Source organism: Schistocerca nitens, chromosome 3, assembly GCF_023898315.1.
Source record: "Schistocerca nitens isolate TAMUIC-IGC-003100 chromosome 3, iqSchNite1.1, whole genome shotgun sequence".
Taxonomy (NCBI): Eukaryota; Metazoa; Arthropoda; class Insecta; order Orthoptera; family Acrididae; genus Schistocerca; species Schistocerca nitens.
In genome coordinates this window covers 953,706,941-953,722,534 of record NC_064616.1, presented here as the reverse complement: position 1 = coordinate 953,722,534, position 15,594 = coordinate 953,706,941, and the positions used below count along the sequence as shown (strand labels likewise).

Below are 15,594 nucleotides of genomic sequence, written 5' to 3'. Positions count from 1 at the left end.
CTTACCTACTTAGAAAATAAAACTGATATTCGTACTGAAGAAAGAAACTATCGTTACTATTTGAACCCCAATGAAGTCAACTGCTTGCTGTACGTGAAGTAATTAACATATTTCAGACCAGTGGTATACATATTTTCATGTTTAAGATAAAGTGTTAAGGCTCAAGCAACACAAGTCGCCGCCTTGAGCGCCAGCCTGAGAGTGGTTACAAAGACTTCTATACCGGCCGGATCGCTGTTAGTGAAGGCCGGCTGAGGCGCCAAGCTGAGGGTGGTGCCAGTGCAAGATTTGTGTACAGAGCGTACCACAGTTAACAGAGAAATCTTACACGCGTGAAAGTGTACGAGGGAAAATACGCTAGGTGTGGGCAGAGGGGAGGAGGGGGGGGGGCGAGTGCGAAAAATGATAAGTCGCTGGTGTGGAAAAATGTTCTCGAAATAGCTTGTCCTCTTTTAAACATTAGTAAGGGATGAATGACGACTCGACCTTAAAATACCATGACGTCGGGCTAAACGAATAGGCATAGGAATCAGGCAAGGTCCTCTATAAGATACTATCCCAGCATTCACCTTAAGTGATTTAAAGAAAGCACGGAAAATTATAATCAAAGATTCCAAGGGACATTTGAACTCCGTTCTTTTCGAATACGAATCAGTTGTCTAGCGTTTCACAATTGCGAAACCACCCTTGTAAAACATATTCAGGTGGATAAACAAAAATTCAAAGTGAAGTAATATAAGATGGGAGAGGCTACGGATATGACAGCCATTTTGAAAGCCACCATTATTTGTGCAACTTTAATTTTCCGGAAGAAAGCAGGAAATGTGACTTACGAAACAGATAGAGGAACTTACGAGAAACCCAATAAAGCCTTTCATTTGAGCAAAACTTATTCATTTCCAAGTCATAACCTACGCTTCTTCCTTACAAGTGACGTGTAATCTGATGACGCTAACACAAGCCGAACGCATTGAAATAGTCGTGAAATCAGGAGATAGAACCCGTGCTACCGCAGAGGGTTTCAACCAACGCTACTCTGAAAGGCTACCCAGTACCCAAAGTGCGGTGTTGAAACTTCTCACGAAATTCCGTCAAATGCGCTCTGTCGCATCTAAACCGGAAGCTGGTCGATTGCAAACGGCAATATCTACCGCCGTTCTGGCATCGTTCAGTTAATAGCGCAGAGCGCACTATTTACTGCATGTCACAGTAAACTGCAGTACATAAATAATGAGAATTTTCATCACATAAAAATGGCACCCTTACAGGATGAAGTTCTTACATCTCACCGAGGACTGTACAGATCGTTCGATTCAGTCTGCAGAATAGATGACACGCAATCTGGACTAAAACCGTCTATTCCAGCAGCATCTAAATTGGTGGCTTACAAAATCACAGCCACGGTTGTAGCAAAGTCTCACAGATTTTACAACTTTCTCATAACATACTACTTGACATTTATTTTCTGTTTAGCCTCCGGTTTTTGTTTTAGAAGGGTGTTTCCACATCTATGAAAGATTCTCTACACAGTCACGGCATCTATATGAGTCACTGTTTTGGGGACTGTGAAGGACGTTTAGTAACAGTGATTCATTAACCTAAACGAGAACGCTTTAGTCGTGTTTCTGAATACAAACCGCGTTTTCAGATGACTCTTCCCAGGAAACTGTCAAAGCGCTTAACTAGTAATTTACTCACAAATATTATGTGTGTTCGTACTTTCTAGACGTACTGATGTTTTCCCTGTGTGACGTATCAGGAGAACGTCAAGTACTTATTCTTCAAAGAGGACACCAAAAGACTTTTGTATCTAATGTGCGGAAATGAACGGCAGATAATTCTGCAGGAAACTACTTGCCCAGAGGAATTATGGAGTACTATGTAGGATTTCAGAGTGCTTTACTTGGCGTCTAAAACACAATACTCACCAAACGAATGCAAGTATGCTCTGCGAGACAAATTAATATTCAACCCACTTGTACCTCGTATCCACCTCGCTACTACCACGAGGCAGCTAATTGGATGGCTGTGCCCAGAATATTTGCTTCGGAGCTCCCACTTAGTTCCGTTGTATGTTGGCCTTCTGAGAAGGTCGTCTCGTAAAATTGCGGCAGAATTTCGTAGTGGATCTTCAAAACTGAGATACCACATGTATGAATGGTGAAATTTCACACACATCGTAAGGAGTGTAGCCGTGTGAAATTACATTTTTTTGAGTGAATTTCAGCAAAATCTCACTTAAAACATAACGCAGACGATAACTCACGAATCGACGAGCAAAACTGTAAGTTCTGCAAATTTATATACGTAACCTAAAATAAGAGTGTTCTAACCGTTACTCGAATACGGATCTAGACATTTGTCGGCGAACATTCTGCTGATTCCGGGTGGAAGGAGAAAGTCTTCTGCACCACATTATTTGCCACATAATGTTAACTCTTGCTACATCATGGCTGACCTAGAAATTGCAGGAGATATGAAATGTCAGACTGAAACGGCCTTGTCAGAGAAGTTCAAAGGCCCAGGTTCAAATTCTAGTACGGGACACACGTTCATACCGTCAGAAAACTTAATATCAGCAATTACAACGCTGAGTGCACGTTTGTCTAACGATCTTTCTTCTCACTGGCCTCCGTAATGTTATAATACGGAACAGTCCAGCATCACTAATTGCGATTCATTCAAGATATTCTACATCATTAAATACGCTCTCAATGCCGGTTAACACAGCGGTTCCTTTTTAGGTTGAGGGCAACATGCGGCCTTGACCATAGTAAGCTTCCATGAATCGATATTTGACACAAAATATATTTTTTGAGTCTTTTATGAAAGGTATATTCATTTCCTCAAACAATCCGCCTTAAAATGCCAGGAAATCATTCTGTAACGAACCCAGCTATTCTGGCAAAATAAAGAAAGGCTGGGGTTTAAGATTCTATACGTTGTGAAGCCTCATTTTTCGTGTTACGTAAAGGAAATTAATGAAAAGGACTCCGGTAAAAAGTCGCTCAGCCTAATAGAAATATGTTATTGTAGGACAGTCAGTGTTCACAAAAACAGATGTGACCTAACGGGAAACATCGTTAGCAGTCCGAGGCTACTGACAATGGGACCGGAGGTTCACAAGCAAATCACATCATTGGAAAACGCTTGGAGTAAACGTTTACTGCTGATCTTCGGCATAGAAAAAGTCATCCAATACGCGTAGACTGGCATTAATATTCTGTATTCTTGACTACACCATCTCATTCTGTCATAGCCATAAAATATCGAGGAAGGTAGACAGAACCATTTACATCTACATCTACATGATTACTCTGTAATTCACATTTAAGTGCATGGCAGAGGGTTCATCGAACCACAATCATATACTATCTCTCTACCATTCCACTCCCGAACAGCGTGCGGGAAAAACGAACACCTAAACCTTTCTGTTCGAGCTCTGATTTCTCTTATTTTATTTTGATGATCATTCCTACCTATGTAGGTTGGGCTCAACAAAATATTTTCTCATGCGGAAGAGAAAGTTGGTGACTGAAATTTCGTAAATAGATCTCGCTGCGACGAAAAACGTCTTTGCTTTAATGACTTCCATCCCAACTCGCGTATCATATCTGCCACACTCTCTCCCCTATTACGTGATAATACAAAACGAGCTGCCCTTTTTTGCACCCTTTAGATGCCCTCCGTCAATCCCACCTGGTAAGGATCCCACACCGCGCAGCAATACTCTAACAGAGGACGAACGAGTGTAGTGTAATCTGTCTCTTCAGTGGACTTGTAGCATCTTCTAAGTGTCTTGCCAATGAAACGCTACCTTTGCTCGCCTTCCCCACAATATTATCTATGTGGTCTTTCCAACTGAAGTTGTTCGTAATTTTAACAGCCAGGTACTTAGTTGAATTGACAGCCTTGAGAATTGTACTATTTATCGAGTAATCGAATTCCAACGGATTTCTTTTGGATCTCATGTGGATCACCTCACACTTTTCGTCATTTAGCGTCATCTGCCACCTGCCGCACCATACAGCAATCTTTTCAAAATCGCTTTGCAACTGATACTGGTCTTCGGACGACCTTACTAGACGGTAAATTACAGCACCATCTGCGAACAACCTAAGAGAACTACTCAGATTGTCGCCCAGGTCATTTATATAGATCAGGAACAGCAGAGGTCCCAGGACGCTTCCCTGGGGAACACCTAATATCACTTCAATTTTACTTGATGATTTGCCGTCTATTACTACGAACTGCGACCTTCCTGACAGGAAATCACGAATCCTGTCGCACAACTGAGACGATACCCCATAGACCCGCAGCTTGATTAGAAGTCGCTTGTGTGGAACGGTGTCAAAAGCTTTCCGGAAATCTAGAAATACGGAATCAACTTCAGATCCCCTATCGATAGCGACCATTACTTCGTGCGAATAAAGAGCTAGCTGCGTTGCACAAGAACGATGTTTTCTGAAACCATACTGATTACGTATCAATAGATCGTTCCCTTCGAGGTGATTCATAATATTTGAATACAATATATGCTCTAAAACCCTACTGCAAACCGACGTCAGTGATATAGGTCACGTAAATATTGTTGTGAGAACGCAAAGGACCGCCTAAGACTCGTTAGGTGTACCCTCAGAAAACATAATTTATCTTCGAAGCAGATGACTAGGAAAACTATATAACCGATTGTTTGGTAATCTTTTTGTCATTTTGAGATCGTCACCAAGTAATATTGTAGAAGGCAACAGAAAACTACTGTAATCGTATGTATATGACAGAAATATAAGATAAACGCCGCTATATATATGCCGCATAGCGTCCATCGCTTTGTGAGAGTGTCGCTCAAGATTTGAGCAGCTCTATTACTTGTGCGCTCATCGCGGGCGGTGCTTCAGTCAGGAATTTTTGAGGACGCCTCCGCCGCGAATACACTTTGAGAGGGCAGGGCCACTTACCCGCGAGCGAAGGCAGAACAAACGAGCGCGGCAGGCAATCTCCTTATACTGCGGCGCGACACAGCGTCGGAATCCCGCAGACACGACAAGAGCAGCAAAGTAGCTTTCTACAACAAAACCCTCGACCCAGTATGAACACTCTGCTCTAACCTTGTCCTTACAAGCGGAACAACATCAGAGTGAGTGTCAGTTACTTTTATTTGTCGTGTTTTCATCCTCAAGTCTAATTCATGTCTGCCTTTTTAATATACAGTTTGGCTATGAAGTTTGAAAGAAAGGGTGGTGCAACTTCATTAGTTTGTATGAAGAACCATCAGACAGAAAAACACTATCAATGTGCCACATGATTGCGTATTGATGACTCCCTATTATACATACCTGTATATAAACGTATATCTATTTTATATACAGAAACAACAAATAATATTCTTTACCGATGGTGAATGCGTAAAAATTAGTTACGGCAAAGGTGTGTAAACGCAGGGGACTTTATTTTCACACAAACACTAACATATTTCGCAGTGTGCTTGATCCTTTTATGCAGTTAAACTTCAGTCAGGCTTTGAAAACAAGAGTAAACTACCAACAAGACTATAAACTGACAACATGGCTCCAATACACCAAAGCTTTAACTGCGGAGCAATACTAATATTCAAACATCTATTTGTAATCAGTTACGGGAGGTAATATATAATAACAAAAAAAAAGTAAAAGCAAACTGATATTATTTTGTGCTTGAAGATATCTCCCATTCCACAGGGAAAATTACTGATGTGTAATTACCCATTTTGTGACATTGGTTAAATATAGTGTAAACACGAGGGCGTGCTGAAATGTGATGGTTCTGAGCACTATGGGACTTAACATCTAAGGTTATCAGTCCCCTAGAACTTAGAACTACTTAAACCTAACTAACCTAAGAATATCACACACATCCATGCCCGAGGCAGGATTCTAACCTGCGACCGTAGTGGTCGCGCGGTTCCAGACTGAAGCGCCTAGAACCGCTCGGCCACTTCAGCTGGCCGAGATGTGATGCTTCCGAATTTTTTATTTGAAAAGTTTTAAGGCTTTTTAAATAAAACAAACGTTATTAATATTTTGCCTCTTTATTCTCTGCGTCCATATATTTAGTTCTCAACCTAGTCATCCTGGCAACAAACATTTCTCCCAACGAGTGACCAGTTTGTTGATATCGTCACTGTAGAATGATTTTATTGACAAAGCCAGAACCTCACCTCTGCTTGCACAGCTGCATCATCATCAAACGGAAGTCATCGAAGGTATTCTTTAAGTTTAGCAAATGTACGACTATCGGATATGGGCAAGTCGGGACTACATGGATGATGATCGATGACAGTGAACCCAAGGCGGGTTGTAGCAGATGTTGCGGCATTCGTGTGTTTTCTGGCATTGTGATTCTGAAAGAGTGGACGCTCCATTGTGGACGAAACCTTCTAAATCGAACTTGATTACAACAGGCTGTTTATCACACACCGATATAGTTACGCTACACACCACCATGATAAATGTTAGAATTCGGAGCCTTCTAGGGGCAGAGGGCTACAGATATGTAGACAAGAGGAATAATGTTGTGGAATGTTAATAATGTTTGTTTTAATGAAGAATCGTTAAGAATTTTCACATAAAATATTTGGAGATTATATTTTTCAGCACGTCGTCGTACAAATTAATATTACTCACGTCACTGGTTACGAAACGACTCTAATGTTTACTAAAATATATGCTATTTATCCAAACAATTTCACAGGGTCGATGTCGTAGTAAGATATCGCGAAACGTGACCAGTGGAAAACCAAAGTAACTAACTACTAGCAACTAATCAGACGTATTGGTCGTGTCACGAGTGAAGACATCCTGCAACGAATATAGGAGAAGAAACAGTGTAATTAATAAGAAAACGAAACGAATGATTGGGTACATTCTGCGATATGTGTCACTGCTGAAAGTTATAGTCGATGCTATGGCAGAATGCAGAATTTTAGCGGCAGGCTTATATATGAAGTTATAGGGCAGATCGTTGTTGATTGCAGATGTAGTAACCGAAACACCGACAGTATTAAATATTAAGAAAGTTTCTTGTAATTTTGATAAGAGCTAGGCAGTCTGTGGCTTCCAGTCAATCATTAGTTGACATAATTTTACTGGAGACTAAAGGGGAACACAACTCTCTAAAATCATTTACTGCACATATCCTCCTTCACTTAGTTGAACTGCACTGTGTGAATATGGTGAGCGTATGACGTATTTTGCACCGTTCTCGACAGTTCGGGCAAATTGGACTTCTTGTTTTGGAGTCAAGTCACAAGACTAATTTACGAGACCCTAGTTGAGACATACACGGACTTGGCTTCCCATTTACTGGGAAATCAGTGCGAGCCTGACAAACCACTAAGCGTCGCTGTACAATCAGTCGCTCTCATAGTCTTTGACATTCTGTGTAAATATAGTAAGGGAACAGTTTAGCATAACCTGGATGGTATTACGATAGAAAAAACCCACTTGATCGCCTTAGGTTTCTTGTACGGTTCAAGCAGCTTGGTTCCTGGGCTTTGCAGGGATAAGTATAAATACAGGGAAAGTTCCACAGTAGACGAGTTCATGAGATAATGAATAAACTCATATTAAGGAAGAAGATAGGTCGTGCCGTTTCAAAGGAACTATCCTAGCATTAGCATTAATCGATTTAGAATAATGAGGGAAAACATAAATGTGAATGGCACATCCAGCGCCACCTCGCTCAGTTTAGACTTTTGTCTATAAATTACTTTAGTCGTCACAGAATAATATCACTATTCTACTTTTAATATCACAATCAACCGTTTACCAGTTCACTGAAATAAGATTTCCAACAGAAGATCATAAAACGAGGCCAGGAACGACCGCGCGCCAGTGTGCTGGATTCAACTGTAACGTGATCCAGGACGCCAATGCGGCCGGTATATTCGCAAATAATAGTGGAATTGCAGTATTTCGATAAATGAATGACATCATTAAACAATAATGGAACTCAAACCACAATAGTTTCCAGCTGTCATCTGCATAATCAGAAAAGCGCGCTTTGGGAAAATAGATATTAGGTATTTATGGAGTATGACAGCCGATGCTCATTGAAAATAATTATCGCGTGCATTAAAATTTGGAATTATGTCTCGACTTTCACACTATACTCGAGAAATGCCAAGATTTAGGACACACAGAATGTTATAAACTACTTAGGATAAAATATTGACAAGTATTTCATAATGTCGACTATTAAAGATAGTGCACTTACAGCTGAAGACAATTTCACCGTTCGACATTATTGTTTGAATTTTTCTTTGCCGAGAGAACTACACGTATTAACGATTAGAGCCTGCATCTAGCGCAAGGCTGCGCTTTCAGTATTACATCATCGTAACTGTAGTTGAACGCAGTGGCTAACTGCAGTGCGAAAACTAGTTAGCAGCGCGAATGGAGGGAGCCAGATAGCAGTGCTGTGTCGCGACGGTGTTTAATTGTTGCGGCCTGGACTATCCTAGAATCGTAATCAGATGGGGTCGGGGCCGGGTCAGTAATCTAGCAGTTGATGTAGCGATCATTATCAGAGGAGTCCCCCGGGCGCGCGCACGACGCCCTCGGGGCGTATATCGGCGCGTTTCCCCATTAGCCACTTAGGCCCCGGGGGCAGCCGGCAGGCGCGTGTATTGTTAATGTCGGCTGTCTCGCTCCGTGACAACGCCGCCTCGTCTTGTCACCAATCGTCCGCCGCCCGTATTTCCACTCATTTCTGTAATAAGCTTTCGTCAACAGCGTCGCGTGCCGCTGTCTTCCAATAAGAAACTCTCTCCAATTTCTCACCCGTTGTAAATTCTTTCGTTTCGTGGCTCTTCATTCGGTTAGTGAGTCGTGCTGATAACTGTACTCTACAAAATGAACTGATCGCCGATGCGATAGTTGTGTTTGCCTTAAGATGTCGCAACAGTGAAACGCACGCACCGTGTCTAGAGGCCATCTCACCGGTAATGGAACACAAAGGTAAATGTACTTCCAAACGCGCAAACACTTTCCACAAGCCGCTGCGCACTTTGTAGCTGCGAGGACAGGGGATCTCCTCTACCTACGATTTGTTGCACGGGCAAAGTCTGTTTAAGAAGAAGGCCTTACGTGTGACACAGGGTCTTTACTGAGGCTTCTCATGGCAGGGCAAACAGAACATTTCTGTGACTCTCTCATGTTGTCAAAATCGCATGACCAATCCTTGTGATCCTCTGTGAATCTTTCCAACCTCTTTTGTTAATCGAAATTAGTAATGATCCCACAGTGATATTCACTACTCCAGGTTCGGCCAGACTTTCATTTTACGGCATAAGCGATCTCCTTCGTAAATGAAGTTATTTCGAACGGTTGCAATGCAGCTGCTTTCGGTATATGCGTACCCTAAAACTAAATATCTGGGGATATTCCACATTAAATCGTCCCAAATATACACTCCCAGACATTTCTCTACTACGATTGAATACAAAGAATTATTGATAATGATGTAGTCCGAAAGTATCAGTTATTATGGCATCTTTTTGCCTTAAATTAGCCGGCCGGTGTGTCCGAGCGGTTCTAGGCGCTTCAGTCTGGAACCGCGCGTTCGCTACGGTCGCAGGTTCGAATCCTGCCTCGGGCATGGATGAGTGTTATGTCCTTAGGTTAGTTTGGTTTAAGTAGTTCTAAGTTCTAGGGGACTGAGGACGTCAGATGTTAAGTCCCATAGTGTTCAGAGCCATTTGACCCATTTTGCCTTAAATTATGTTTCGCAAGGTTTCAGCTACCAGTCTTTGTACCGGGCGCCGATAGTTTCCTTGTACTTAGAATAAGGTTTTAATGGAACGACCCAGGTGCACAGTAAGTGCCAACAGACTCAGACAGATTGTGTCGCAATTTGTCTTGAAAACTACGGATTCCTTAAAAATGATCAAACAAATGAAATGCCACAAACAACTTACTCTTTCCAATTACGAGTATAACAGAACAACAATTCACACGTTTCTCACATCATAAACCTATGAAAATGTTCAAAACTTTCCCGACTTACTGCAAAATATGCAGCACTCTTAGAACACTTTTAGGTTATTGAAAATCCTCAGAGTACAATCTTGATTATACATTAATGGCACTTTAACGTCTAATTTTGTTCATCTTAACAATGTTTTTCAACATCTACAGTTGAACTATCGGGTGATTATAATTAAACTTTCACTACATAACAGGGCCGCCATGAAACACGAGTGATTGTAGGTAATAAAACTTCGTGGAAACATTTGCAAGGATATGCGGATGAAAAATGACGAATAAACCACGGAAAGAAGCATATTCTAATTTTCGCGTGGGAGGGTAACATTTTTTAATTGCGTATCATTTTTAATTTCCAAGTTACAAACTTGCACGACAGCCTGAATCCGCACTGGAGATTTCTCGACTGCTCCGCGAAACAATGTTCAACTCTCATGACATTATTTGTGCACTGTTTGAAGATCACACATTACGTCCAGCGTTTTCAGCCATGGCAATAGTAATTTTTTCAACACCTTGTGGCGCATTGGCCTTCGATCTCTCCCAGAAGCAGTTCCCCAATCACCTGTTAATTCGAACTACCAACCCCGGTGAGAAAAGAACACCTTACAGTATTCATTAAATGCGTCGATCCTAGTAAAGAGCAGCAGCACTATTGCTGTCGTTTGGTTCAACCAGCTTTACGAGTGAAGGCCTGCTTACACTGTCCAGATCCATGTTGACTGTCTGCAACTGCAGTGAACACTGATACCTGTGTTTCAACCCTCCGTCGGCTGGTCATGACGCCAACACTAATAACAATGCAGATCCTGCAGCGCACTGTGTAGACCCCATTCCTATGAAGTTGGGTACCCACACGGTAAGTAGACTTCCGTCTAAACTGGCTCAAGTAGTGAAACTTTAATTAAAATCACTCTGACATTCAGGGAGACCATGTATCATACTCTCACAGGCACTGTTGGGCTAGCTGTTTGAACATAAAAGAAAAATACCTGTCACTGCATGAATAAAAGCAATATTTCGGGCACGGTTGCAGTGCCTATGCGCTAGGTCTAGCACAGCAAATACGCCTCAGGTAGACCACTGCAACTGTGCCTAAAACGTGGGTTTTCTTCATCCACTGAAGATATTTTACAGCATAAAGCGTCTAAAAATCAAGAAATGTAGTATATCTACTTGCTTCGGCTGTGGACGTATAAACACTAAATATTTTGTACATTCACATTACTTGCTTAGAAATTTTAAATTTCATCATCAATACTTACTTCTACATTAATTAAGTAAACATCCATTAAGTACATATATCATGATTTTATTGAGTGTATAATTTCGAATGTAACACAGGAAACCTAGTGATTCAATATATTTGGAAATAAAACATTATTGCTACGACCTGTACACACGGACAACTAAGCGTCAGAAATTCACAGGACTAAGTAGTGGTCATACTCTGAAAACAGAACAATGGTCTTTATGGAGCGCTATAGATGGCGTAGAATTGGTACCATACGGTTATGTGACTCTCCACCCGCCGGCCGGTGTGGCAGAGCGGTTCTTAGTTAGGTTTAAGTAGTTCTAAGTTCTAGGGGACTGATGACCTCAGATGTTAAGTCCCATAGTGCTCAGAGCCATTTGAACCATTTGAACTCTCCACCGCCGATAAACTTCACGGCAGTGAAGTGGTGTGTGTATGCCAGTCGGTAGTACGGAATCAGCGCAGTAAGATGCGTCGGCGTATTGACTTGAAAGAATGGAAGACAAGCAATAACCTATTTAGTCTTGTCCATGACCACATTGTGAATGGAGTTGTCCGATATGTTGGTGTATCTCCACGGACTTTTGAACTTGTGTACGGGGAATGGTGTACCACTCGCTGCGATGTAAAATGTTGTACGAACAGATGTGGTACATAAACCATAACCACCAGCGATGTGAGATGAAAGTCACGCAGTCTGTGAGTAAAGGTCCACCTCCACGAATTTACATAACATTGCGAATCGAATTGCATAAAAAGGACATTTTTCGTCGGGTAACTAGCAAAAGACCATCTTTTGGTGCACGTATTCATAGAGCCAAACAGCACGGAAACTGGAAAGTAGGTGAGTGGAGGCGTTCATTGTGGTCCGAGTAGACGCAACCTGGTCTCTTTTCAAATGATCCAGTGCGCCGACGACCCCGTTAGACATTTAACCCCCAGAGTGTGGAGGGTGTAGGTAAGACCGTAGATGGTTTCGTGATGATTATATGGAATGCATGGTACCGTTTCCTGGGACCATACACTCATATTACCGTGAACATGAATAGGATTTGTAGGTTCATCATTCCGTGTAACCAAGTGTCATCCTATCTTCTACACTGATCGGCCAAAACATTATGATCACTGCCTACCGTGATATACGATGCTGCCTGGTGGCGTTACGGGCACTTGACGAGGTAAAAAAAGTATGTAAGCGGAGCAGACAAGGACGGGGATCACGCTAGTGAAGATACGGGCGGCGAATCGGGAATTCCATTGAGATAAGTGACTTTGACAAAGGGCCCATTATTATTACGCAGAGCCTGCGGACGAGTATCTCGAAACGGAGAAGCTGGCCGAATGTTCACTCGTTTCTGTCGTGAGCATCTACGGAAAAACATATAATTACAGTGAAACTACCACCAGGCGCTATATGATTGTGCGACGTAACGCGCTCTTTCGCACATCGACGGGGGTTCTGCAACATAATTTGTCCACCTACCTCGATACTGCTGCAGATCTGCACACGTAACTCCTGACTGCAGCCACTTAAGAGATCTCAGAAAAGCAGTGTTGAAGAAACTGAGATTTCATAACTACACGTCGGAGGGCGCTATAAGTACAAAAAGCTGAAAATAGTTTTGTGAACTCTAAAGAATAAATAGGAAATGGGTTGCTGTTCAAATTTCTAAGTTCAAAGGTCCTTTTAAACTTTGCATTAGGATTTTCTTTTTTTATTGCTATTAAGCAAGGTCATCAGCCCACATGTGTTCAGATCATTAAAGTTCCTGTTCACAGTCCTCGTCACACTCAAACAGCCAGAACTTTTCCTATTCAATTACGAAATCATTTACGAGAGTAACACAGTCGATAAACAGCTATTTGCTTTTGCAGTCGGCATTCAGTGGACGCTTTTAGTTAAAAGTTTACACACGCGTTTTTCTCCAGAACAAAATATCTCTCGACTCTTAAAGTTTCACAAATAGTTAACGGAAAATACCAGCTGCCTTTTTCACTGTACCGAAACGCGGAAGTCACAGTATCACTTCATTTTACACATAATGCGTTCTGACACTTTCAGCGTGACTGGCTCCTTCGAAAGCTAGTCCATCGCTCCCTTCTTCTCTTTGCCTCTACAAGCACCTCTATCTCCTGCGTTAGGTGGCAAACCGTCTCACTTCTTATTGGCTGCACAGAATTACGGCCAATCAGAACTGACTTTCAGGGCACGGCTCGCGCCAAAATCTAGAAAGAACCAACCACTGCTCTCAGCTCATTGACACCATTAAAATAAGCAACTCAAAACTCTCTTGTTAAACAAATAAAATGAAATAAACTTTAAGCTGTACTTTACGTCTGGAATTTAGCTATATAGTCGCGAACGTTCTGGCTGTCTCTTACATATTCAAACATGCTTGGAAATCCGTCATCCACTAGTAGGGGAACCACTGGTGGATTCGTTCCCACGGTACAAAGCTCGAACACTTGCAAGTTCCTATAGAGAATTACAAACAGAAAATTTAATATTGGCGAATGTCCCACATACACTCACACAAGAACTCTCTTTCACACTCACCCTAACACAAAACATAAATATCTACTTGAAATTCCTAAAGTTCTTACTACAGCAACATTAAGACAGGTTTTCTAAAATGAGAACTTTCCAAATTTGAATCTAAACACTGAAGGCGTTATCATATCTTTTCAAATAGTCACAGTTGGTGAACTATTAACACACACACACACACACACACACACATATATATATATATATATATATATATATATATATATATATATATGATTTAGTTTTTTAAGTGTCGGATAATTACGTTTTTAGTGACTTTTTTCTGTAACTTCCAAATTATGACAGTTAATGACTTCAGATTTTGACAGATTGTTTCTTTACACAACAGAAGATTATGTACCTAACATGAAGTTAGTCAGGCTATTTCTAGATCAGTTATTAATTTTTATAGTTCCAGAGAATGTAACTACTCTGTAAGCGCCTCTCCGCTACTTTCACACGCTGCAGTCACGCCATATGGTCATGACGCACGTCTGCAGGACACAGCTGACCCGTTGCACATCGTAGAAGATTCTGACTGCTTACACTGGAGCCCACATAAATTCATACAAGAAAGCTTTAATAGACAAATTGGCGATCGCGCCTTAGCTGCGACGCCTCAGTTAGCCGTCGAAGACACTCACAGAATGTGGGGTTCGGAGGCTTGTGTGCTCCATAAGGTAGGAGAGATGGTGATCTGTGGCACCTCTACTGAAAGAGCATAATGGTGATGCATGTGCAAGTGTTTCAAAGCACATAGTTCGTCGTACGTAGCTGAACATGGAGCTCTGCAGCAGACCACATCTACATCTTCACAGGTTGACTCAACGACATCGTCAGCTACGTTTGGAGTGGGCACCGGACCATCGGGATTCGACCGTCGATTAATGAAATCCTGTTGGCCCTTTGGATGAATCACATTTTTGGTACATTAGGTCGATGGTCGTCTCCACAAACGACTCGAAATGTACAGTGCACCATGGACGCAGGCTGGTGGGAGCAGTATTTTGCTATGGGAGACATTCTCCAGCACTTGCATGGGAATTGTGGTAGTAATCGAAGACACGCTGATAGCTGCGAATCCCTTGTGTCCCTTCATGCTTGATGTCTTCCCCGGCGGCGATGTCATCTTTCAGCAGTGTAAATGTCCGTGTTTTGGAGCCAGAGTCGTGATACAGTGGTTTGAAGAGCTTTATAGCGTACTCATGCTCAGGCCTCGGCAACCAAATTCGCCGGACTTAAGTCGTATGGAACTCATCTGAGTCGCTGTCTGGCGCCATCACCCCATACGCAAATCAGCGCCCCTTTATTTACACAAATTACATGACCCGTGCGAAGACATCTAACGCCATATACCTCCACAAATCTATCAACAAAATGTGTGGGATTCTTGGTACGCAGAGTCAGTGATGTATTTCGTTCCAAAGACGGACGAACAAGCTATTAACCAGTTGGTCATAATATTTGGCCTCGTCAGTGTATACAATATCTTTATGTCGTATGTTGTGGAAACTCTCGGCTTCCAAGACCACAACAACCGTTTTCAAACATCTGCACGCCTACGTTTATGGTTTGTCGAAAACTTAGACAACCTGTCGCACCTTGACTGTCCCGCTAAATATAGAAAAAGAAACGAAACTCCTTCCGAACAGGCCATGAAGGCCCAACGGTACCGTCCGGCCGCCGTGTCATCCTGAGCCCACAGACGTCACTGGATGCGGATATGGAGGGGCATGTGGTCAGCACACCACTCTCCCGGCCGTATGTCA

The 15,594-nt window shown here is 42.1% G+C and overlaps 1 protein-coding gene across 1 annotated transcript in view; it reads left to right on the top strand.

Moving 5' to 3' along the window:
* Nucleotides 1–15,594, top strand: part of LOC126249028 (uncharacterized) — a 1,135,715-nt gene that overhangs the window by 60,302 nt on the left and 1,059,819 nt on the right. The gene's annotated exons all lie outside the window — the stretch shown is intronic.